Source organism: Lissotriton vulgaris, chromosome 2_1 (genome assembly GCF_964263255.1).
Source record: "Lissotriton vulgaris chromosome 2_1, aLisVul1.2, whole genome shotgun sequence".
Lineage (NCBI taxonomy): Eukaryota > Metazoa > Chordata > Amphibia > Caudata > Salamandridae > Lissotriton > Lissotriton vulgaris.
In genome coordinates this window covers 2048731177-2048756958 of record NC_141687.1, presented here as the reverse complement: position 1 = coordinate 2048756958, position 25782 = coordinate 2048731177, and the positions used below count along the sequence as shown (strand labels likewise).

General features: G+C 46.8%; 1 protein-coding gene across 4 annotated transcripts in view; it reads left to right on the top strand.

Annotated features, from left to right (window-relative positions):
- The first annotated feature begins 8723 nt into the window (after positions 1-8723).
- Positions 8724-25782, top strand: part of SEMA6D (semaphorin 6D) — a 130034-nt gene continuing 112975 nt past the window's right edge. For 3 of the 4 annotated variants that reach the window (XM_086958284.1, XM_086958285.1, XM_086958283.1), the window contains exon 1: positions 8865-9141. The gene's annotated coding sequence lies outside the window, so the exon portion shown is untranslated. Of the gene's footprint in view, positions 9142-25782 lie in introns of all 4 variants that reach the window. The other variant, XM_086958286.1, reaches the window with a different exon arrangement.

Genomic DNA, 25782 nt, shown 5'->3' with positions numbered 1-25782 from the left:
AGAGAGGTGCTGTTACGGTTAATATGGTTGAAACAGAGAAGTTCAGGATTGTGGTAAAAAAGAATCAAATATACTACCGACTGTGAACTGTAACCAGAAAGGTGCTGAGCTGCGATATGTGGACATTTTTATCCAAGTCGTGGCAGATACTGATGCTCCTTTCAGTATTTTGTGTGATAAATCTTTATTTTCTTTTTGGAATAATTATTTTAAACCGGAAGCTCCTGATATTTCTCCTCAGGCGTTTGGGACATAGAAATCAATTTGTTAGGATTTTTTTACTCTGCAGTAGAAATTGTGGGTAGGTGTATCTCTACTAATGACTAATACCACAGGTAACTCTCTGCTAATGTATGGCCTGAATAAATGTAAGCCACAGTCCATTGAAAAACTATTATGTGTTTCTTTTCATAAAACATTAGTGACTGAGAGAAAGAATAAAACCGCTTGTGAAAATAAAATGGTGCAGAAAAAACTTTGTGATGAAAAAATATTAAGCATGTGTATAGTGTGATAATGGATCTAAAGTGATTGTTTAAGGCACACAAAGGTGGCTTAGAATGCCTGGATTCACTGGTAGTATAGCAGATGATTTGTTGTAGTTTAGGTAATTTCGCACTTTGTTATTTGTCGAGGGCCTTGAGCCACATAAGTTTACTGGGTCACTTTGTTGTCAATGTGCCATTTTCCATACTGCCGACAGTATATTTTGGTAACCAAAGTTTTGTTCATTAGTTTCTAAACAGTAACCCACTGTCAGTGTCATTCAGGTCTTCCGGTATGTCCTGGTAGGCTGCAAGATACTGGGCTACTTTAACCCCTTCCATGCTGGAACCCCAGCCGTCACACTCTGCGGCGCTCGTGTGCTGATGACGGCTGGGGTTCGTCACGGCCCCGCCCTGTTCTTTTGTTTACCGCACAGCGGCGGAAACGGCCCAGCATGGAAGGGGTTAAGAACTGAATGGACTGCCATGATTCTGTCTTGAAAGAGCTTAGCCAAAGTGTTTAATACGCTTTGTCTAGGGGAGACCAAAGCCCATAACCACGGGAGGTGGGGCTCACTTTCTCAAACAGTGCAATGGGGCACTCTTTTTACCATTGTTGTGAAGCCAGGTGTGCTATATTACTTGTTTCCCATTAGTTGAATTGAGTAGCTAGGATTGGGTTACCTGGGGCCTTTATGCCTTGTAGTCTTAATCGGGTTTCACACTCAAATGAGTGCCACCCATCAGAAGTGGTGGCTCTTTCTGTGTATCTTTATGTCTGCTAACAACTATTTACATAAGGCGCCATTTGTTTTCCTTATATTTTTATTTGTCTAAGCTTGACATCCTCAGATCATGATTCATCACGTCTCCTCTCGCTTCATAGAGAGCCAATCGCATTCGCTGGACTTTCATATTTTCTATTATATATAGTAAGCTATTATAATTAATATTAAAACATATCTAATCACATAGATATATACATTTAAAGACATACATATATATGTGTATTTGTTCAGATTAATGTAAACATTATTTAACGACTTACCTGCAATGTACTAAACTCCTGATGTAAAGGTTGCAAAGTCTACCAGCATTGTAATGACTTCTGATGTAATGATCACAATGTAATGACTCCTAATATAAGCCTGCCGAAGTAGCTCTAGCATATCAACAATCTCCTTGGTTGCCATACTGAAGAAATCCCTGGAATTTGTTAAAGATGTTTATTAGGCTGGTTGAGTCATTGGATTATATCAGGCCTCAGTCTTTTCTGATAATATGACATGTCTTCCCGATACATATTTATTAACATGAGTCATAGACACGTGTTGTGTTCCCTTGATGAAAATAGATGCACTGGGACCACACAGCATTTAACATACTCCAGGAAATGTTGCACCTTCTTTGTATTGTTCCTACTTCCGAGAGGATATTTTTCAATTTGTTTATCTTTCACTTGGTTACTCTTTTGGTATCTGGTGTTGCTGTACTTCGTGCTACAGTTCTTTGATCTATGTGACTTGGCAATATCACATTTCCAATCACATCTTACTGTCACTCCTCTTAGTATCATCTTGAAAATAAGGCACTTTTACATACCATCACATGTTTCTGCTGAATTTGAAGTTATCTTCCCCACTCTGTGCATTCTGCTGCGTGTGCCTGATTGTGAGGACAGATGCGTCCCCACTCTGTCATTCTCTTTGACACTCTGTCAGAGCACCGCCTCACTCCTTGAGGCTCAAAGCTTCCTCTGCTTCTGGGCCGTTCTTGTGTAAACAAGTTCTTGCCTGGGTCCCTCATATAATCCTAACCACTGATTCCCTGAATAGTTGGATGAAGCTGTTAGATTATCCGAGGAAAGGAACCGTAGCATTTCAGGAAGAATTTCCATGTGGTCTTATTTGAGGAGAAACAGAGAATACAGTCCGAGGTACAATCTTGAATGGCCCTCCAAACGCTTCTTCCCCTGTATATGTATCACGCCTCCCACATTTAAACAACTGCCACCCACGAGAGACAACAGTTCCCTCAAAGTGCTGCATATGAAATAGGCATATGCCACAATGCATTGTCGCTCGTGACTACTTCATAACATAACATGACATTAAATAAAACAAGGAGGGAATGTGGCAGCACTCGCAGGAACCACGAGACAGAAATGCCTTGCAGTCTTGCAGACATAGAACGTCCATCCCCAGGTGCCATCATGTAGAATAATGGCATATGGTCAATCTTGATGACAAACAAGTGCCCACATGCATCAAAGTCAATTGCATTCCCAAACGGTGCGAATCGCAATTTTCGGCCGTTTGCTAATGCAATTGACTAATTTGGAATGCATCATGCATTTCGCAATTTTAGGAATCGCGACCATGTTGCGATTTCTAAAATTGCGATTGCATTTAAGAAATCGCAATTTCAGTTTCTTAAATGCAATGCATGATTATTTTTAAATTGCAAATTCGCACTTTGGAAGGGGTAAATTAGCATGAAGTTGAACTTCATGCTAATTTACCGAAAACTTTCAAACATGCACTAGTTGCATATTTGAAAGTTTCAATTTACACACACACATGTCCTTGGTTCATGTGTGTGTGTAAATTGCACTTAAAGTTAAATTTCAGGGGTGCAGGGAGGGGTTCTTTGGACCCCCCCGCACCCTTGAAATTGCATTCACATTTTGCGAATCGCAATTTGAAATTTGCAAAATGTGAATGCCTTCCCATTCATTCCTATGGGCCTTTTGGCCCATAGGAATGAATGGGAAGGGTTTTCCTTAATTGCGATTCGCAAATTGGGAATCGCAATTAAGGAAAAATACTGAATCGCAAAAAATATTGTGATTTTTTAATGCATAGCATTTTGCGATTTCTTAGTTGCGATTCCTTAATTTTCGCAATTAAGAAATCTCAAAAAGTTACAATGATGCATGTAGGCCTTAGTGCCCCACAAAAGTGTTCTAAAATGTTCTGCTCCCCACACAAATGCTAAAAGTTCCCTTTCGATTACAGAGTAATTCTTTCTGTTTCTCTTAACACTCTGAAGGCATACGCAACTATTCATTCCTCACTGCGATCTCTCTGCAAAAAACACCCCACCTAACCCACAATTTCTGGCACCAACCATCACAATGCATTGTTTTCCGGCAACAAAGAGTTTCAAGCATGGTGCATCAATGATGAATTCTTTCAATGTCTGAAAAGCAGACAACATGGCCTCAGTCCAAATAAACTTTTCATTTGTTTTAAGAAGCACCTAGACGGTTCATCTTTATCAGCATAATTAGAAATGAATTTCTGTTAGTCCCAAAAAAAACACTTACTTCTCCCTTGAAGTGGGAACAGGAGCTCCAACTATATTCTCCATGTGATTTCTCTTGGGCTTTATGCCTGAATTGCTAATAGAGTGACCAAGATACTCAACTTCGATTTGTCTAAACTTGCATTTATCATATCGTAAGGTGAGACCCTTCTCAATTAATGCCATCAATGCTTTCTTAAAACTATGATCATGTTCAATGACGTCTTTGCCAAAAACAAGTATATCATCCTGGAACGCAATTGCTCCAGTTAAACCCTTTAACGTTTCTTTCATTAACCTCTGGAACATGGCTGTAGCACTGGCAAATCCAAAAGGCATACGACAAAATTGAAATAGACCCTCTGTTGGTTATGAAAGCAGTTACATCTTTTGTTTTCTCCTCTAAGACCACTTGGTGGTACGCACTAGCTATATCGTGGGAAGAAAATATCTTGCCACCTGATAAGGTGGTGACCATTTCATGTAGGTTAGGTAAGGGGTGGGTATCCACACATATAGCATTGTTGAGACTGCACAAGTCAATGCAAAGTCTCAGCTCCCAGAAGATTTAACCGACAAAACAATTGTTGAAACCCATGGAGAGGATTTATTGGGTTAAATGATTTTCTTTTTACAGAGATCGCCTAAGATGTCTTTAAGTTTACTTTTGTATGACAAAGGAACATTGTGCACCATATGACGAACAGGAACAGCATTCTCATGCAGTTTGATGCGATGCTTGAAACCACAATACTCTCCTAATGTAGTACTAAAAACCTCAGGTGATTCTGAGTTCCAGACTCACAGTATTCTTGTCTGCAAGATAATGAGATACAATATATACAGAAAGAGAAGCAGTAGCATCTGATTTGATTCCCATTTCCACTTGGTGAGGCCAACATAGAAGGAGACTGCCCTTGTTTGGCTACATATATTTTCCCAAAAGTTTAGCACCCAGAAAATTCTATCCTGCCCAAAAAGAAACCAAACAGGTCAATCTTATGGCCAGTATAACCTCCGGGGGAGACATCAGGAAGCGTAATCTCTTTACTAGGCGAGTTCGTTTTTTGGACAACATTGGAACTAATATTATACCAAGCGCAAGAGTCAACAATAATGCGTAAATTAACACCATCAATGTGGATTTCACAAGAAGGAAACTTAGTAGAGTGTAATTCTTCCCCAACACTCACTACAGTATTTATGACAAGTTTAGTATCATCATTGGAACTGTCCTACCCTTCATGACTTTTTATAAAGTTAATCATTTTAGGAGCAGATCTACATACTCTGCTAAAATGGCCTTTCTTGCCACATTTTGAGCTTATTTTGTCCATCGCAGGACTCATGTTTGCAATACCTAAATGTGTATTGATACCACACCTACACCACAGAAGTACATTCTTCCTCCCATACTGTTTGGGCCACTTATGTCTTATGTGATTAGCTTGCGGAATATCTTTTTTTTGGATATAAGTGTTTCTCATTTTAGAACTATCCTTGTGTACAGCATGAATATCAGTCTTTTCATTACTTCTTATTTCCTGCACCCTGTTCTCTGAGCATTTAATTGCTTTGGCAATCTAAATAGCAGTGCTAAGTGACTTATCAGTGCTTGACCACAACTTCTCATGTTTTTTCTTATTGTTGATCCTCTTAAGGATTTGATCCCCAAGTACTTGTTCATAGGATATGCGCTCAAAATCACATGAGACAGCAAAGGATCTAAGTACCGAGACATAATCCTCAATGGACTCATCAGAGAGTTGTCCCCTCGAGTAAAATATAAATCTTTCCATTACGATGTTAGTTTTTTTTTCCATATCTCAAATTAAGTTGCTTAGAAGCATACTGATAGACATTCACATTGCCAGGACTAACCAAGGCAGGTAAATTCTTGAACTACTTTAACCCTATTCCACCTAGACAATGTTTAATTAAAGCCAATTTCCTTTCAGGTTCACATTCATCCCCTTCTACTACATCTGCATAAGCAGGAACATAGCTTCCCACGTTTCCCAGTCTATGAGTGGTTCCCCATGAGAACTAAAAAAGGCAGGAGGAGGTACAATGCCAGACATGGTAAATGAAAACAATAAATGCACAACAAAGTCAATAAAGAGGATAAAAAATGAATGAAAATGATATAAAGTAGTCACCGTCGTCCACGTGAACAGGAGACGAATTAATAGCGGACGAAACTAGAATGCACAAATATAAAATAAGAAAAGTAGTCACCGTAGACTTCTACAAGTAGAAATAGGAGTTTAGATAATTAATAGTACAGTACCTCAAGAGCAAAAGGTATGATGTTAATGATTGCTTTTACTGATCAGTAGCTGATATGAAACTGCAGCAACACCCACCTTGGAACCACCCTTATTTTCCTGAAGACAATACTATCCAAGAGTAATGCCAAATACGAATAGCCCCACCACAACCCTCCGATCAGCAATTCATGATCAGAAACAACAGGCGTGGCTAGAATGCAGACATCCAATAGTAATGCCAACAAGAAATAGCGTTGCCACAGCCCTCCGATCAGTACAGAGGGCGCGGCTAAGACGGGATGCAGCACAGGGAACTCCCGAAATCCTTTGGCAACGCAAGTGAAAAGGGAGGGGTCAAAGGTGCAGCTGGTGTGGTCAACGAAAACAGCCAAAGAGAGAGAAACTTTCCCAATGACAAAGACATGCGATGTACAACCAGTAAAATCCAGCAATGGCAGTAGCAATCAGACTCCTCAACAGAGCAATCCAGAAGAGCCTCACCCCCCCGCCCCAAAAAAAAAAATCCAATGAAGCATAACGTAAAGCATAGACAAAAAAAAAGACATGGAAGGAAACATAGGCACAAGTGTGTCACTATCTGCTCGTCGCCACTTTTAGATCGTCAGAGGAAAAGAAAAGTAGCATTTCAGGAAGCATGTGGTCTTTATTGAGAAGAAACAGAGAATACAATCTGAGGTACAATCTTGAATGGCCCTCCAACCTCTCCTTTCCCTGTATATGTATCCGCCTCCCACATTCAAACAACTACTACCTATGAGATAAAATAGTTACCTCAGGGTGCCACATATGAAATAGGCACGAGCGACAATGCATTGTCGGTCGTGAATACTTCATAACATAACATGATATTGAAGTAAACAAGGAGGGCCATCTGCAACACTCCTGGGAACCAAGAGACAGAAATGCCCGTAGCACTCACGAGACACCAAAGAAGCAACCATGGGACCCAATGATATAGTTGGTCTGTAAGGCCGCTGCATGGATCTTCTGGCATCTTGTGATGACTCCTTCGCTGTTTTCACTGTAGTGCCTTCAAGAACACTACATTTCCCCTAATCTGTTAGTTTTAAAAGATTGTTCAACGGAGTGTTGTCTGCTTTAACTGCTTTAATTATGTCAGCAGCTAGCCAAGATTAAAGCTAAACAACTGTATTGTATAGCATTCTGCATTGTTTCAACTAATGTATTTACAAAGACAGGCCAACTTCAGGATAAAACATACATCCTGAAGCTACTTATTTGCTGGAGTATCCTTATGTATTAGGATTTTTGTGATGTCATAAATGATAAGTGATGAATATATTGACGCCATTAGTGATGCTATTGTTTATCGGAAGAGATGCTGCTACCAACAATAGAAAACCAACACAAAAATCAATAGATTTTGCTCAAAACAAGTGTCACTAAAAGGCCAGCAATGCAGTCTCAGTTAACCAGGCCAGAGCCTCTGAAAAACCAGCAGGACTCAGAGAAAAACATGGATCTGGGTTATTTTCCAATAGGATACTTTGCCTCCGGTCAGATACTGTATTTTGTATTTACACTGATATGGCCTGGCTCGTCCGCTGCTTGCTTAATGTTGGGCTGATGCCTTCTCGGCATCTCATGTAATTTCCATCCCAACAAAAAAAACTGCGATGTTAGAATTGTACTGAATTAAACTGTGCTGGGAGCACGTCCATGTACCTCAAAGCGCCATCACAGTATTTCCAGTCAAATCATGACTCCATGTATCCGTGCAAAGTGCGTGAGGATAGACTGGAAGATGTTTTCTTATCGAAAGCTATGACTGGGTCTGCGAGAGATGTAAATCTCTCTGGTTCCGACTTCAAACGGTGTTTACTTTTCATAGTTGAAAAGGCTACTACGTATGAACCCAAAAGCGGCAACCCGTTGTTTCGAGGCGCACTGTACTCCGCTACATCGTGACTGAAGTACTTGAGCAGAATCCCTTTAAAGGTTTATCTTTATATCATCTGTGGGCAATACGGTCTGTATTGCGTGCCTGCCAGCACTGCACATTTAAGAAGGAGTACCCCTGTCTAAGCCGAAATATAGTATGGGTTTTCACTCGACTATAGCGGAATTCATTCAACGCCTTTCTGTATGTCGTTCCGTGTGCATATATATTGCATACGTGCAGACTGCAGGTTTAGGAGGAAGTACCCGTCTAAGCACAAATACTTCGTGTATGGGTTCTCACTTTACTGCAAATCAATCGTGCGACTGCATTTGGTACAGAGTACCCCATCCCCTCCCGCCGAGTGTTTCCCCGTGAGAATTCAACTGGCTACAAACGCAATAACAAACACCCCTCCCTCGCACGACAAACCACAGAAACCGTCGCGCAATCGAACTCGTTGCTGGAGGCTGGAAATTCTCTCTAACTCAACTTTTACTGGGAGAAGAAGCCGGGATGTTCGAGGCAGTAATCTGCCTTTTTTAAAGAACGAAAGGCTGTTTGTGGAGTTTTGCGGCGGTGCCTCTCGGCGGCTAGGCGTTTTTGGCTCTGCCTGCTGCTCGGGCGCACCGGGTAAACACTAGGAAAGAGCTGTGATTTGCTTCGAAGGAGCGCTGCATAATAAAGCCCTGGCTTCCTTGGCGCTCGCAGCAAGATCCTACCGCTGCTGAAAGCAAATGTGCCAAAAGGGTTGAGTTGCATCTTGGAAGGAGGGGGAGGGGAGGAGAGCGGAGGCCACGGAGGGGTCAATGTGAGAGGAGGGCCTCGCACAGCATGAGCCGAGGAGAGGAAAAAAGAGTGCCGAGGAGCAGAGCGCAGCCCAAACGTGCAGGAGTGTTTGGCGCGGCAGCAGGCTCTGGGCTGGCTGGGGGTGGGACCCTCTGCCGGAGCGGGGCTTGTTGGTAGCAGCCTCCTCCTTCTGCCGCGCTGCCGCCTTGATGGATTGACTGGAGATGGATCGAATTACACCATTTGCCCAGCTCCGGTTTGTTTTTCTCCTGTTCTTGGAAGGGTCTGGACGAGTTTGGGGATTATTTTGGTGGGAGCCGCTGCATCCACGGAGTGAAACGGATTGATAAAAGGCGCCCTTCCATATGAGGTAAGCGGGCCGTGTGTGCGAGCGGAGCCCGGGGGTTGCGCTGCCTGTCTGCCTGCGGACGGCTGCGGGGAACTTGTGCAGGACGGTGCTGGCAGGGGCGCTTGGGTACTCCTGGACGGAGGGGCTTTCGTCCTTGCACGGTCGGCGCTGGACCTGGCTTGGACCAGCGCCCGGCAGCAGAGGTGGAAGTTGCAGTCAGAGTTTGGCTCCGATCCTGCTGCATCAGTGTTTGCAGAGGGGAAGGGGGCTGGGTGCAGAGGGTACCGTAAGATGACATTTGTGGGTCAGTGTGTTGGGGTGTTTAGGGTAGGAGTACGTGTATTGTAGCCCGAGGAAATTAATTAATGGTCGACGGTAGAATGAGGGCAAAGTAATTAGGTGGTGAAGGAGGGTGGATGTAATTGGGGGTTTGGGGAGCATGTGACTCAGAGAACCTCAGAGACTGGTGTGCAAGCGGGCAGTGTTTGGTCCGTTTCTTAAAGAGAGAGGGGGCGAGTATGGGCTATGTGTTCAGAAGGGGCGCGTGAGTAAAATTCGGGGCGCGAGTTGTTCATTCATGTGAATTAGGGTCGGGTGAGTGGGGTTAGACGTGCTCTGTGTTTATTACTTGGTAGGATGAGTAGGTGAGTGAAGGGACTGTGGAGGAGGGGTTGGATGGGCGAAGGTAGGACCTTGTGTTAGGAGGAGCTGGGGCTGTGGGGGTCGGAGGAGGGGGAGGCGTGTTGTGTCTCCTCCTGTCTCGGGGCTTTGCCATTTGATCGCGCCTGAGGCTTTGAAGATCTCAACGCTGGTTGCAGCTGGGCCCTTCAGGACAGAGCATGTGTCTGTGCGGGGCTCGGACCCCTCCCCCTGGACTGCTGTTGTGATCAGACTCTCGGATGAAAGCTGTGCGCCCCCGGCCGCCCATGACTGTCCGAGGAGGGGACGCTGGACTTTCAAGTTAACAAAGACTGCGCGGAGGGGCTGGCCAGGCGCCTCCGCCTGTGGACGGCGACAACCACAGAGCCCAGGTGGGCTGCTGCGCTCCCATGCCCTGCCCCCAACCGGCGCAGCCGAGGTCACACGGGTGGCGCACCCCCTGGCTCAGTGGCGTGCGGGCACCAAGCGTGTGCGTGCGGCAGTGCCCCGGGCACAACTGAGCCTAGACGGGCGACTGCCCCCCCGGGCACAACTGAGCCTAGACGGGCGACTGCGCCCCGGGCACAACTGAGCCTAGACGGGCGACTGCGCCCCGGGCACAACTAAGCCTAGACGGGCGACTGCGCCCTGGGCACACAGCTGCCAAGACACTGATCCTATTGGGCGACTGGGCTTCAGCGGCACTAGCCTGCGAGAAGAAAAGCAGGGAACCAGGACAGTGGCCATCCCAGAGTAGCCAGCGCTATACCAGCTCTTTGTTTTGAGCAGCTCAGAGTGAGAAACACGAATCCTGAACTGTACCTTCATTCAGACCACCCTAAAGATGGGCGAGCGCCCCCCCCTCCCCCTCACCCCTTCTAATGTGTGGTAATGGGTAGGGCGGCATATTGCTCCCCGTAACACCCTAGATATGGAATATCCCCCCATGCCTCATTGCCCCGTGGCAGGGCTGCACTCTGTACATAAATCATGTGATATAGATATATATCCTGACGCAGCATTGCTGTGTTTTCTTTATAAGGTTTAGCTGGCGTTGTCTAGGTCTGGCTGCGATTATTTTTTATTTTATGCTGGGCTCAGTTCTCTGGGATGGAAGGACATTTTTTTCTCGCCATAGGATGGTTTCATGGTACCCGTTCCTCCGATCTCCCTGCCGGTTTCCACCCTCATGTTGGCTGGCATCTTTCCTGCTCAGTGATTGGACTATAATATTGGCCACTTTTACATGTTAGACACACATAGTCTGCTGCTAGATCAGTAGGCTGGTATCCTTCTAGTAGTGATTGTATTTCCGACCCATGAGCTAGGCTGTCGTCTTCCCACGGTTGATATTGCAGCCCATTTTCTGTGTTACATCTTAAACCCATCGGCCGGGCTGCGTTGTGTGGTCTTGGTCTCAGTTTGGGTGCAGGACTCAAAGGCTGGGCGGGCATCTTACAAACGCCTCCGGTTGCACTTTAAAGGTACAGACAGGTCGGCTTTTGTCCTTCCATTTACCTGTTAGAGATTGACCTAAAGTGTATGGCCGAAAAATTGCCGCTCTCTGCGATATGTTAACCGCCCCCTGATTTCCCACACCCTGTGTTGCACATTATTGGCTTCGCTCTTTCCCACAGCCTGTGTTGCATGTTAGACCCACATATTGGCAGGTGTCTTTGCCACACCCTGTGTTACACATTATTGGCTGTGCTCTTCCCTACAGCTTGTGTTGCATTTTAGACCCAAATTATTGGCCAGTGTCTTCCCCATATCCTGTGCTATACATTATTGGCTACGCGCATACCCACAGCCTGTGCTGCTTTATAGACCCACAGGTTGGCCAATTTCTATCCCACACCCGGTGTTGCACATTATTGGCTGCACTCTTTCCCACAGCTTGTGTTGCATTTTAGACCCACAGGTTGGTCGATGTCTTTCTCACACCCTGTGTTATACATCATTGGATGTAAACATACCCACAGCTCGTGTTGCAGTTTAGACCCACTGGTTGGCGATATCTTTCCCACACCCTGTGTTATACATTACTGGCTGCGCGCATACCCAGAGTCTGTGTTGCATTTTAGACCCACAGGTGGGCCAATGTCTTTTCCACACCCTGTGTTACACATTATTGGCTGCGCTCTTTCCCACAGCCAGTGTTGCATTTTAGACCTAATTGTTGGCCATTGTCTTTCCCACACCAAGTGTTACATATTAGCGGCTGTGCTCTTTCCCACAGCTTGTGTTGCATGTTAGACCCAACTTGTTGGCCGGTGTCTTTCTCACACCCAGTGTTATACATCCTTGGATGTGCACATATCCACAGCCTGTGCTGCATTTTAGACTCACTGGTTGACCAGTGTCTTCCCACATCATGTATCATTGGCTGAGCTCTTTCCCACAGCCTGTGTTGCATTTTAGACCCACCGGGTGGCCAATGTTTTTCACACTTCCTGTGTTAAGCATTATTGGCTGCGCTCTTTCCCACATCTTGTGTTGCATGTTAGACCCACCTTGTTGGCTGGTGTCTTTCTCACACCTTGTGTTCCACCTTATTGGCTGGTCTCTTTCCAACAGCCTCTGTTGCATTTTAGACCCACAGGGTGGCCAATGTTTTCACACTTTTTGTGTTACACAGTATTTGCTGCGCTCTTTCACACAGCCTGGTTTGCATGTTAGACCCACTGGTTGGCCGGCGTCTTTCAAACACCCTATATGTGCTGTTTGATTTCGTTCCCTCCACCTGAGTTTCATCTTACACACACATGACTCAGGCTGCTGTCCTTCCTGCACCCCGTGTTGCGTGCTAGTCCACGCGTTGGCAGGTTTCCTTCCCACAGTATATTACGTTAGACACAAACGCTGGCTGCTGTATTTTCCCCGCGCCTCTTGCTCGACAAAGCTATGCTGGTGTCAGTATCACACCCTGTGGTACATGCACGGCTCGCATGTTGGGCGGTGCATTTCCCACAGCCTCTGTACACATCACTGGCTGCTCTCTTTCCCACAGCCTGTTTTATATGGCAGACTCGTGGTATCTTTCGTACTATTCATGGTAAATACTAGACACACGAGTTGGCTGTTACTTTTCGCTCACCTTGTATACATACATGTTAGGCACACAGGTTGACTGATCCTTTTCTCCCATCTTGTATGCATACATGTTAGGCACACAGGTTGACTGGTACTTTCCTCCCACCTTGTTTACATACATGTTAGGCACACAGGTTGACTGGTACTTTCCTCCCACCTTGTATACATACATGTTAGGCACACAGGTTGACTGGTACTTTCCTCCCACCTTGTATACATACATGTTAGGCACACAGGTTGACTGGTACTTTCCTCCCACCTTGTATACATACATGTTAGGCACACAGGTTGACTGGTACTTTCCTCCCACCTTGTATACATACATTTTAGGCACACAGGTTGACTGGTACTTTCCTCCCACCTTGTATACATACATGTTAAGCACACAGGTTGACTGATCCTGTTCTCCCATCTTGTATGCATACATGTTAGGCACACAGGTTGACTGATCCTTTCCTCCCATCTTGTATGCATACATGTTAGACACACAGGTTGACTGGTACTTTCCTCCCACCTTGTATACATACATGTTAGGCACACAGGTTGACTGGTACTTTCCTCCCACCTTGTATACATACATTTTAGGCACACAGGTTGACTGGTACTTTCCTCCCACCTTGTATACATACATGTTAGGCACACAGGTTGACTGATCCTGTTCTCCCATCTTGTATGCATACATGTTAGGCACACAGGTTGACTGATCCTTTCCTCCCATCTTGTATGCATACATGTTAGACACACAGGTTGACTGGTACTTTCCTCCCACCTTGTATACATACATGTTAGGCACACAGGTTGACTGGTACTTTCCTCCCACCTTGTATACATACATGTTAGGCACACAGGTTGACTGGTACTTTCCTCCCACCTTGTATACATACATGTTAGGCACACAGGTTGACTGTACTTTCCTCCCACCTTGTATACATACATGTTAGGCACACAGGTTGACTGATCCTTTTCTCCCATCTTGTATGCATACATGTTAGACACACAGGTTAACTGGTACTTTCCTCCCACCGTGTATACATACATGTTAGGCACACAGGTTGACTGGTACTTTCCTCCCACCTTGTATACATACATGTTAGGCACACAGGTTGACTGATACTTTCCGCACAGCCCGTGTGGTAAATGTTAGATTCGCAGTTTGGGTGATGTTTTTCCTTTGCACGTTTTACATGCTGACATGCATGTTGCTTCGTGTCTTTCACACAGCCTGTTTAAGAGTTCCAAGGTGTCTGGCGTGTGCTGCTTGTGAGACCCGCAGGCTCGCTGGTGTTTTTACAAAATGGCTTTGCTTGGCTGGTCTGTGTTGTCAGCCTGTGCGATATACCCACAGGTTGGCTGAATTTTTCTCATTCTTTGAAATATTAGATGACGGGGTTAGGCTTGAACATGCGTCACTGTGTGATATGTTGACACCCCGGGTGATTACGCCATAGACCCTTGTGGCATATTCCCTTGCCGGTTTTACGCGTTGAAGCCATAAGGTGGGCTGATATATTCCCACAGTTTTGTGATGCCCGTCAGACTCGCTGGCTGCCCTGGCATCTTTCAATAGTCTGAATTATATGATAGGCCGACATCTTTCCCACATTCAGTGTCGCATGTCACGTCTATAGGGGAGGCTGTATATATATATCCCTGAATCAGCACTATTTGTCAAACTAACTGGCCTTGCATCTCCCCATCGTCTTTGCTGCATCTCAGACCCATTGGCTGGGCTGGCATCTCTCCCTCACCCTGCTCTGAATTACAGCTGTATAGGTCGAGCTGTGTCTTTGCCGAAGCCAGCTACTGTTCGGATCTATAGGCTCTGTCGGTAAACTTTACCACAGTATGTGATAAATATAGAATATTTGGCTGGGATGGTCGTTCCCGCAGTCTGTGCTGTATTGCAGACCTTGAAACGGCCGGGATCTCCCCCATGGTCAGTTGCATCTCGGACTTAGAGGCCGGACGGGCAGCAGTGCTTATGGCTGAATTACATGTAGGATCATGGGCGGGGCTGGCATCGTTCCAACACTCAGCTTTACATGGCGGATCAATGAATGTGGCATGAATTTTTCTCACAATATCCGCTACCTGTTCTATCTATAGGCTGGGCTGGCCGGCGTCTTTCCCACTGTCTTTGTCTTACCTCTCAGCCTCATAGCTTGGGCTGCACACTTCACCACAATCTGCCCTACATGTCTAATGTCCTGGCTGGCGGCGGGGGGGAGGGGGGGGGGGGTATAGGGTGAGGGGGGCATCACCACCTGCGTCCCCTTATTTCCTGCCTCCCAAGACTTCTCGCTGTTTCGTCAGAACTAAAGACTAAGTCAGCATCTTTACCACAGTCTGCATCAGTAGAGCCATAGGCTGTACTCAACTATTTTCCAAAGTCTGTGTTACATTTCGATCTACGGACAGGCAACATTGTGCACACCCATACCACAGTCCATATTACAGGTGGACTACAGGCTGCGCTCGTGCCCATAACACAGTCCATATTACAGGGAGACTACAGGCTGCGCTCGTGCCCATAACACAGTCCATTTTACACATAGACTCTATAGGCTGGGCTCACGCCCACACCACAGTCCATATTACAGGTAGACTCTATAGGCCGGGCTCGTGCCCATATCGCAGGAAGACTATAGGCCTGGCTCGCACCCCTGCCACAGTCAATATTACAGGTAGACTCTATAGGCCAGGCTCGCGCCCAAACCACAGTCCATATTACAGGTAGACTCTATAGGCTGTGTTCACGCCCATACCACAGTCCATATTACAGGTAGACTCTATAGAACGGGCTCGCGCCCACACCACAGTCCATATTACAGGTAGGCTCTATAGGCCGGGCTCGCGCCCATACCACAGTCCATATTACATATAAACTCTATAGGCCGGGTTTGCGCGTATACCACAGTCCATATCACAGGTAGACTCTAAAGGCCACTCTCACACCCTTACCACAGGCCATGCTGCAGGTAGACTCTATAGGCTAGGCTCACCCCCTTACCACAGGCCATATTACACATAGACTCTATAGGCTGGGCTCGTACCCTTACCACAGTGCACTCTACAGGTGGGATCTTTAGGCCATGCTCATGACACTCCACACACTATATGTAGGATCTATAGGCAGAGCTTGCCCCATTACCACGGTCTACGCTACAGGTAGGATCTATAGGCCGGGTTGCACACTCATCACTGTCTGTGCTCCATGTTGGGTGTATAGATTGGGCTCCTACCCTTACACAGTCCATGTTATATGTGGAATCTATAGGCGGGGCTTGCACCCTTACCACAATCTTTAGGCTATGCTCCAACCCTCATGACAGTCTACACACTATGGGGGTCATTAGGATGGAGGATTTTCCGCATCCTCCGGGCCGGGGGAAGCCACCGCCGGCCCGGAGGATGCGGAAAATCCTCTGCGGACCCACCAAAGACCCACCGCCACATTAGGATGGCTGGTGGGTCATGGTTTAGGTCCGCAGCTTTTCCGCCGCGGCTGGCTTACAACCGCGGCGGAAAAGCACTAAAATGGTGAAGGTGTCTCTTAGACACCTTCAGCCAGATTAGGATGTGCATGGAAACATGCTTTTCCGCGGCGGCTTTTCCGCCGTGGAAAAGCATGTGTAACTGCACTGCAGGGGCCCATTGCGGGCCCCCTAGGTGTAGTGGGGGGTGGGGGGTGCACATGGGGGGTACCTATGGTACCCCCCTGCATTTGCGTGCACAATGCAGCAGGCACCGCGCGGTGCCTGCCGCTTTGTGCACGCAAATGCTGTGCATGCATTTTTAACATTGCTGCGGGTGCAGCTTGAAGCTCCACCCGCAGCAATGTTAAAAATAGAGGATGTGACCGCCACCCTGGCGGTCACATCCTAATCTGCACAGAGGGAACGCCGCAGCCCATGCGGACGTTCCCTCATGCTCTGGGGTCGCGGACGGACTCAAGTCCGTCCGCGATCCTAATGACCCCCTATATGTAGGATCTATAGGCCGGGCTCGCACCCTTACTACAGTCTACGCTACAGGTAGGATCTACAGGCCAGGTTGCACACTCATCAATGTCCGTGCTACAATTTGGATTTATGGATCGGGCTTGTATCTTTCTCACAGTGTGCACTACATGTTGTATATATAGGCCAAGCTCGCACCCTTACCACAGTCCACACTCCATTCGGACCTATGGTTGATCTGATGACTTTCCCACAGTGTTGCCACGTGTTGGATGCATAGGCTGGACTGGCTTTTTCCTCACAGTATTTGATTCCTGTCAGACCCACAGCCTGAGCTGGCAGCAAGTCCCCTGCCTGGTACATCTCAGCCCATAGACTGGGTGGTCATCCTTCTCGCAATCTGTGGTATCCATCGGATGTATGGGCTGGGCAGACCACTTTCCCACAGGTGATATTACCTGTTGGGTCTGTAGGCTCTGCTGGCATCTTCCCCACTGCATGACCCCTGTCCAGGGTGTGCTGCCCAGTGTCCCACAGTCTGAGCTGGATTCGTCCACATCGTACACTCAGAATGAAGTTTGGTTTCACGTATTTAGGGCCTTGGTGGGCACCTCAGGGCCTGCTCTAGGTTGTGCCTTGATAGGCTGGGCTGAGTCGGTCTATGCTAGTTCAGTGCACAGAGGTTTTAGCCGTGCCATAGGCAATGCCTCAGTTGACAAATTACCAGCAGCAGATGTTGAATCTGAAGTAATTATACTTTTCAGATGGCCTCTGTCACAGCTTACAGAGCCAGCACCCTTTCGCTCACCCCTGGTTTGATCTCGTGCCAGATCTGGGTGCTGCATGATTGGGCGGTTGTATACCCCCTCTTTGGTGTTTAGTAGCGAAAGACCCAGGCACAGGGCTCACACTGCTAAGCACACGCGGTGCACTTCCTGACTAAGGGGCAAGAGGAGGCGCGCAGTGCACTCCCTGACTAAGGGGCAAGAGGAGGCACGCGGTGCACTCCCTGACTAAGGGGCAAGAGGAGGCGCGCGGTGCACTCCCTGACTAAGGGGCAAGAGGAGGCGCGCGGTGCACTCCCTGACTAAGGGGTAAGAGGAGGCGTGCTGTGCACTCCCTGACTAAGGGGCAAGAGGAGGCGCGCGGTGCACTCCCTGACCCAGAGGCAGGAGGAGGCGTGCTGTGCACTCCCTGACGGAGAGGCAAGAGGAGGCACGCAGTGCACTCCCTGACGGAGAGGCAGGAGGAGGTGCGCGAAGAGGCGCGCGGTGCACTCCCTGACGCAGAGGCAGGAGGAGGCGCGCAAGGAGGCGCGCGGTGCACTCCCTGACGGAGAGGCAAGACAAGGGAATTCACAGTTTCTTGGTATCATTAAAACCCTCGGGTGCTGTTTACCCGGCTTCCACGTTCGTGTCCTTCGCCACCTCTGTGCTCGTGTCAGTATCACAGGCTGTGGCTGACACCTATGGTCCTGTAGGGAGTGAGATAGTGCAGAAGTCATGTTGAACCTTACTGGTCTCCCTGTCCGCCCATCTCTGTGCTCTCCTCATGTCCACAGGCTTTCACCCTGCAGGAACAAGGAAGGATGAGGTGCGGCAGGCGCGCTGGATTATAACCCCTGGTATGGTCAGTGTCCCTGCCTCTCCAGCTCTCTACTCCTCTCCCCCCCCCCCCCCCCCACCTCTCCTCACACACACCTTCCGTGGGCTCCTCCTCTAAGCTTTGATGTTGGAAGGAATGACTGGGTGCAGAAGAGATAATTTGAGCCGGCGGTTTCCCGTGCCCAGCACCGGCATTTGTCAGCACCAGCCTGTGTTAAAGTCTGCCATAAAGTGGCGCTGTTTAATTTAGAGATGACCACAACAGTAGTTAATTGTTAATGCTATATTCATTAAAAACTACTGTTACCTGATGCCTAAGTCATTCTTGTAGCTTTGGGGGCCAGAAATAGTCCGAATTGTCACACTTGTAGGAGTCCGATGGCTAGCAGTTGTGGTGTTACTATCACTGGCAGCGCTGACAAGAACCCTGGCACCTATTTTTGTTTTTACAAATCAAGCACTGGACTGTACATTACAGTTTCCTGACCTTCTCCACTTCCCCGGCCCCCTCTCCCAGGGGTTCCACCTCTAAGACTTGTCCCTGCAGAGAAGAGAGTGAGGAGGAAGTTAGACTGAGCAATAACGCTCCCTGCCTCTCCCCACTGCACCGAGCCATTCCCCCTCCCACCGGCTCTACCCCAGGACGTGTCCCTGCAGGGAGTGGTGTAGTGCAAGAAGCAGAGTAAACGTTCTAGCTCCCTCTTCACCAGGCACTTCCATTCTCCTATACCCAGCTCTTCCCTCCCTTCATTGGGGCTGTACCTCCAAGACTAGTCCCGCAGGGAAGGAGAGGCGTGCATGTAGTTCTGCTCCGTGCCCCCGTCGGTGCCCCTCCTCCCTCAGTTCTGCACAGCCTTCACTCCCACGGGCTCCACCTCCCAGCCGCGTCCCTGCTAGGAAGGATTTAGTGCAGGAGCAAACCGAGCATTACAGATTCCCGCCCTCCCCCATCCCTTCAATGGCCCCGCTCCGGGATACAGCGGCAGCTATATTTCAATCTGCCCATCAATTATGGATGGTAACAAATAAGAGGCAATTCAGTGTGCTCTGGTTGCAGTGGCAGCAATAGCCCACTCCGTCCAGGCTGTGTCTGGCCAGGGGAGCCGTGCTTTGTTGGAGTGTAACGCGGCTAAACTTTTTTTGTCTCACCGCTGGAGAAACTGAAACCGGAGCTGTATTCGCATTGATTGGAAGGGGTTGGCAGGCGCTTCATTATTAATACACGCTGACTGCAAGCGAAAGGTCACCAGGTACTCCTCGGAGGGGATTACTGCAGCCTGAAAGGGCCCCTTCAGGCTCGGTGAAGTAGCGGCTTGTATTGTCTCGTTACCATGATAAGCTGGTAACTAGCTGGGTATATTTCTGGGATCATTAGTGGCGCAAGCAGCATCACCCTCCCAAGACGTGCCCTTCCGGCGAGCTTTCTCCCGTTAAAGCGAACTAGTTCGTGGTTTAGAAAAACATTGCACCTCCCGAAAAACACACAAACATTCATTCACACACTGAGTGAGGGAGGGATGTCCATGCCAAATTGTTGAGAGTACTAATGACTATATCAGTAAGTCCAATTTCGTGTTATTGTATTTAAAATGCATTTTATGTGGCAGTCTTATACTCCGGTATTGAACTGCCCAGCCCGTACTTACAATACAGGAACTTCGTAAAAGATGTTCACCCGAGGACAGAGAAGAGCGTCCTGGTAACTCAGGGTGGTTCTTCATTTTCCTGTTCGATACATCCTGGCAGAGCACCCTTTTTTGTGACTCAATTACAGATCTTAATGTTAGGGCAAGATCGATCCTGCCGGTTAGGTACTAGCTGCTAAAATCCGGTTTGATTTGTAGGTAGATCTCTTTTCGAGCATATCCAGGCCTTTCGAGGCCGACACAATAATCAGCATAAAGCCAGCTCAGATATTCATCTTTGCGAGGCCGATGCATCGAAATCCGTAAAGTTGGGTTACAATATCAGTTGTCTTCTACAGCTCTTTGAAACGGGCTAGACTGAAGCTTTAAGCGCTATACTGAGACCTCCACCTAGCATCACATTCATTTTCTTCAACGTGCAAAAGCCTGCGTAATTACGCGGTGGGTGCGCATGGTTTCTGAAAGGTGATTTGTTGCCAGTCTTTCTCGTGCAGCTCACAGGGCTCTCGGTATGAGGCCGTGCTGTCCCCCTTGTGCTGGGAGAGAACAGGCGCTCCTTTCTTCCTATCTAAACACGGCCTTCTTGGTGGTTTGCCTTTAATTCCGTACATGGCGCTTGCGTGCGAGCGGGGCTGGGTTTATTGCCATGGGTGTTAGGTTTGCTGCAATTTATCACATAAACATTTGCTCCAGTTTTCCGAAAAGAAACCGCAGCCCAGCCTGGCTGCTCCAGTGGCAGAACCCGAAACTTCCCGAGCCCCGTTCAGCTGCCGGCCGCATCCGAGTCCCGGCTTTGTAAGCGGGATAGATGTCATGAAACCTGGCAGAAAACTACAGCCCCGGGCTTCAGAACCTGTTATGTGTCAGGAAGTGCACCCTTTGTCTGCATGTTTGGCTGCATGCCTCGCCCCTCCACTTTTTGCGTCCCCAGCTGCCCGCTAGCAATGCAAGTGCTGTCTTTTCTAAAGGCGTGCTTGGAGCAGCAGTGTGTGTCAGCCACCGAGGCCCCGACCCACTGAGATAGAGGTGTGTGAGCTAGTAGCCGCCTTTCCTGCCTATCTCTGGTGTACAGACCACTCCAGCCTTTTGAGTACGGACGACTTCCCAGCACTGATTTCAAGTTCACTGTGACAAAATAGCAAACCAGAGTAGGGTTTTATGTTTGTTATAGTTGTCATGGAAACCGTTTTTTTAAATACGTATGCTTTTTTGCCTGCTGTTCACCCTTTCCTTTGGGGCTGGACATTTTTGACATTTCCTGCGATGTGTTTATACTGTTAAAACTCGACGCTATACGGATTTAGCCAGTACCTGATGGCTGTTTTAAAATCCTGCTTTTGCTTAAATGTAGTTTTTTTCTTTTTCTTAGAGTGAATTTTATCAATGCTTATTCTTGTCCGGCTTATTTTAAACAAACGAAGCAGTAGTAAATAAAACGTGGGAGCCTGATTTTTCGAGTTTTGTTTACTCCTTTGCCAGAGTATGTGGATAGCTTGTTAATTTTATGAAAATGTTTATTTGTAAGGAGCTGTTATAACTGATGCATAGCTTTGGATTTACAGACCCTTTTTAGTTGTAAATTCACTCGATACCTCCATGAAAGGCAACACATAAATGAAATAAACACAATTTTCATGTATTACAAGCGATGTTACTGTAGGGCACTGGTTCACAGGTCACGTTGGTCTCAATAGAAACAAAAATACCTTCAAACTTCACAAACTCCTGCACGAAGCGTGGTCCTTATACCATTCAAGTATTTAGCATTGATATTGTTTGGGCGTCTGACTTTAAAGCACCTCCGGAAGAGAGAGATTATTTCACTGCCGTGACGGGGCACAGGCAGAATCCCAGGTGATTGCTCGTGTCGTATTTCAGTCCCTTGGTTTTTTTGTATTCCAGGTGGAAAGGGAGGGGGGCAGTGGGCGTCGGAGAGTTACCTCTTCCCCAGTAGCTCGGGGGAAAAACAAAGGCGAGCTGAATTCAGGTCTCCACTCGCTGAGCACACCTTTTACCTGTTCCTATAAGAGGGTAAACACACGCCCCTCCCGCGCCCAGATTAATAGTGTGCTCCCGGAGTGTTTAACAATGGCGCAGAAAGTGCAATATTTACCCAAGGTTGATTGTGTATATTTAGAACAGCACAAGCAATTACCAGCTGAAAAGGTGCCCTTTTTATCCGAACTGCTGAGGGGAGAGATGAGCTGGCGCTAATGCCCTGGATAAGCCGCCGCGGTTATACGGAAAATCCTCATAAGCCACGTTGTTAAGTTTTTACTCGTCCTGCAACGAAGCTAGCTACCAGTTGAAACTTTAAAGTTCAGGAGGAAGAAAGTTCTCTCTGGCGTGTTATAGTGTCACGCGGAAGAACTGCTAAATGGAAGGACTGGGAGTTATTTCTGCTGCCTCTCTATACCCCATTTCAAAGAGCCCCCACTCCCCAATTGGCCTTGTTTGCCTCCTCACGCACAGAGAATAATTACAGCATGTTGTATGCTAACAGTTGCTTCTTTTGTATTCAAGTGAGAAGCTTTGCTAAATTGTCTCAATCACTTCTGAACATCAAATGTTTGAGTAATCCAAGGGAACAAAATCACGGTTTCACATGTGTAAGATGTGAGGTGTGTGTTTACTTATCTAACTTTTTTTTAACCCATTAGTCTTTTGTTGGCCTGCCCACATTAGCATTTTAACAACCCTGAACTGAACTTCTGCCTTTCTTCGGACCTGGGCTCCGTGTGTAGATCATCCATCATCCTGTCTCAGGCCACAACAGGCCACTGCCTCCAAGTGCCTTTGGAGCCGCACCGAGATCAAGTGACTGTGAACGGCACAGCTGGCGGCGGCCATTTTGTTCCTTCCACGCCACTGGCGCCATTGTCTGGCTCTGGTAACCAAAGCTAACACCCAGAACGGGGAGCCCTTTTGTTTGCCAGGCCCTGGCTTGTCCTGCTCCAGCTCGCTGGGCACACCTGCAGAAGGAGAGCTGGCTACAAAATGGCAGCAGAGTCCAAGGATTTAACCCTTTCACGGATCACCTCTGCCTCCCATTCAGTCCCTTTGTGATTGGAAACACTTGAATGTGACTGCAACTAATCTAGCCTGACATATGTGTTGGCAATGCTTGAAATGGGCAGGTTCTGTCTGGTACGGAGTGCCGCCTCATATTTAATTTGAAAGGGACTCCCAGTTACAATATATTTAATGTGAGACTACCAGCACTTCTGAGGACCAAACAGGTAGGTACTCTGGGTAGCCAGTACCATTACGTCTATATATCTATTTAGCACATTGGAGTGTTGAGAGCTCCACTGAAGACAGTGGAGTAGCTCCAAGCTTATAATGGCTGGTATGTTTGTCTCTTTTTAATTTAGAACATTCTACCCGTAGTACAACTACACAGGTAGAAGGTATCTTGCATCCTTTTTAGACACTCATCTAATATGTGAGACAGCAAAACCAATACATTCTGGAGAATGTGGAGAAGTGTGGCTCAGGGGTTAGAGGCGGCAGACCCGGAAGCTGAGATCGGCCCTGGACCACGGTTCATTTCCCCGCCTCGGCGGGTCTTGGGCTCAAAAATTCCTCGAACTCGATAATTCTCGCTCCGGTGCCTTCTCGACTCACGGGTTCACACTCTGCGACTCTGGGCAATAGCTTGCTTAATCTCCACAACGGCCCCTCGCGGCGGGATGCCTGGCTTTCACCTTGTGGATACCCTACCGGGGTTATCTCACAGGGGAATACCAGGACGGGTTCCCTAAGCAAGCGCCGGGAAACCCTTTGTGGGTAGCTGTGCGCTATATAAGCTCAAATACATTTACATTTACATTCTATTTGAAATGAAACTTTCACCTCCTTGGTATTTCTTTTTTGTCTTTATTTAAACGTCTACTAGTGGCTAGTCAAAACAGTACAATACATCCAGAAAAACAGCCTATGCTGTTTCGTCCTAATTCACATGGGACTTCTTCAGGGCAAAATTGCAAGCTGAGGTAATCCAAACGCAAAAGGCAAAATAGGCTTTGATTCCTTCCCAAAGTGCCTAGTTCAGATTCTCTCATATGTTCACTATGATTTCATCACGTGTTAAAACCGGCGTAGCCATCAATTCCCTTCACATTCTTTTAAATTTCCCTCTCACACTTTTATTATGTGTCCATAAACAATCAATCCTTATGTTACACGAGTTGGTCTCTGTCAGGCCTTGAGTTTATAGGCCCCTTACAGCGCTAAAGAAGGCGTACAATGCCCCCTATTCCAAACTGAATGAAACCGACTAAACGTAAAAACCTGAACATTTTTATTTCAATTGGAATGTATTGGTTTTGCTGCCTCACATATAAGACGAGTGTCTATAAAGAATGCAAGATACATGCTTGAGCATTATATCATTCTATGAGGTTGGATTTTTATACCTCAGGGTACTGTGCTCCCCTACCTGAGTAGTTGCATATTTTGTTAAATTCGGGTTTTACAACAGTTGACCTGAAGAGTGAACACCGCTTAGACGTTTAGGACTAACAGTGTGCTGGCGAATTTTAATCCACAACCGTTTTGCTGTATTTGTATTCTACCCATAGTGAGTGTAATGTTCTAATACCCTTATAGCCCTTCTACCTCAGGCTATACCAGTTGTTAAAGGCCATCTACCTCGTTAAAGACCCTTGCATGAGGCTCTCTGCTATAATTCGGGTTCAGGGCCTTTAACAACCAGTATAGCCCTTGGCAGTGGGCTGTATGGCTATATTAAAGCACAGTGTGTTGGAATATGTGCTATGGGGTCGATACACAAAGGTTCAAGGAAACATGACTACGTTTTTCCATGTGCTACTCCCATACTTCTGACTAGTTTAGCCTTTTTGCTGATTTTCATACATTCCATTGATTACATAGGTGCATTTTGAAGGACTTCTAAAATAAAGCAAATTTTCAGGAGACAGGCAAAAGAAAATTAAAGTGAGTTATTTGGTTAATTTTAAAAAGTTACTCATTCAGGAGAAATGTAATGAACAAACGCAACCATTTCTTGCCTCACCTTTGCCGCCATAGCATGCCTGTTTTGTGGAGGTTAAACTACAAATCTCGAACTATAAGCAGTAGCATATCTTGTGCTCAGTCTGAGTTGCACTTTCCTCCTTTGCTAGTGTGAATCACCATGGGTACTGTACGCCTGCTGCTGATTATCTTGTACGATTCTCCCCCAGGTACACCCACATTTTCTTAATTTAAGAGTAAGTCATGCTGAAATTCTGCGTGCAGTTTTCGCTTCTGTTTATCAGACACGATTTACTCCAAAATATATTACTCATCAGTGGTTTTTAAAAGTAGTTTTAAGAGAAATTTTCCTTCTTGCAAATCAGGATCCTATTCCTAACCATAACCCGTTTTGAGATATATTATGCCATGTCCTTGCTTACATTTTTCTTCTGGTGCAATACACACCGAAGATTGCCTGGTGGTTCGTTGTAAAGTCATGGCGTGCAGCCAGTATTTCCTTGTAGCTGTGGTGCGGAACGTACTGTTCCTTGTCTCAGAGCTTTGCACAGATCTCGCCTTGAAAGATTAGGCTTGGCCAACAGCTGTGTTTACCTCTTATTTTATTCCTGTTTTGAGTTATTGGTCGTCGAAACCCATATCTTATATTTTAAATCCCCTTGTAAATGAGGTTTTAATGGTCTGTTTACGTTGCTACCCCTAGTCAAGTTTTGTCATAGCAAC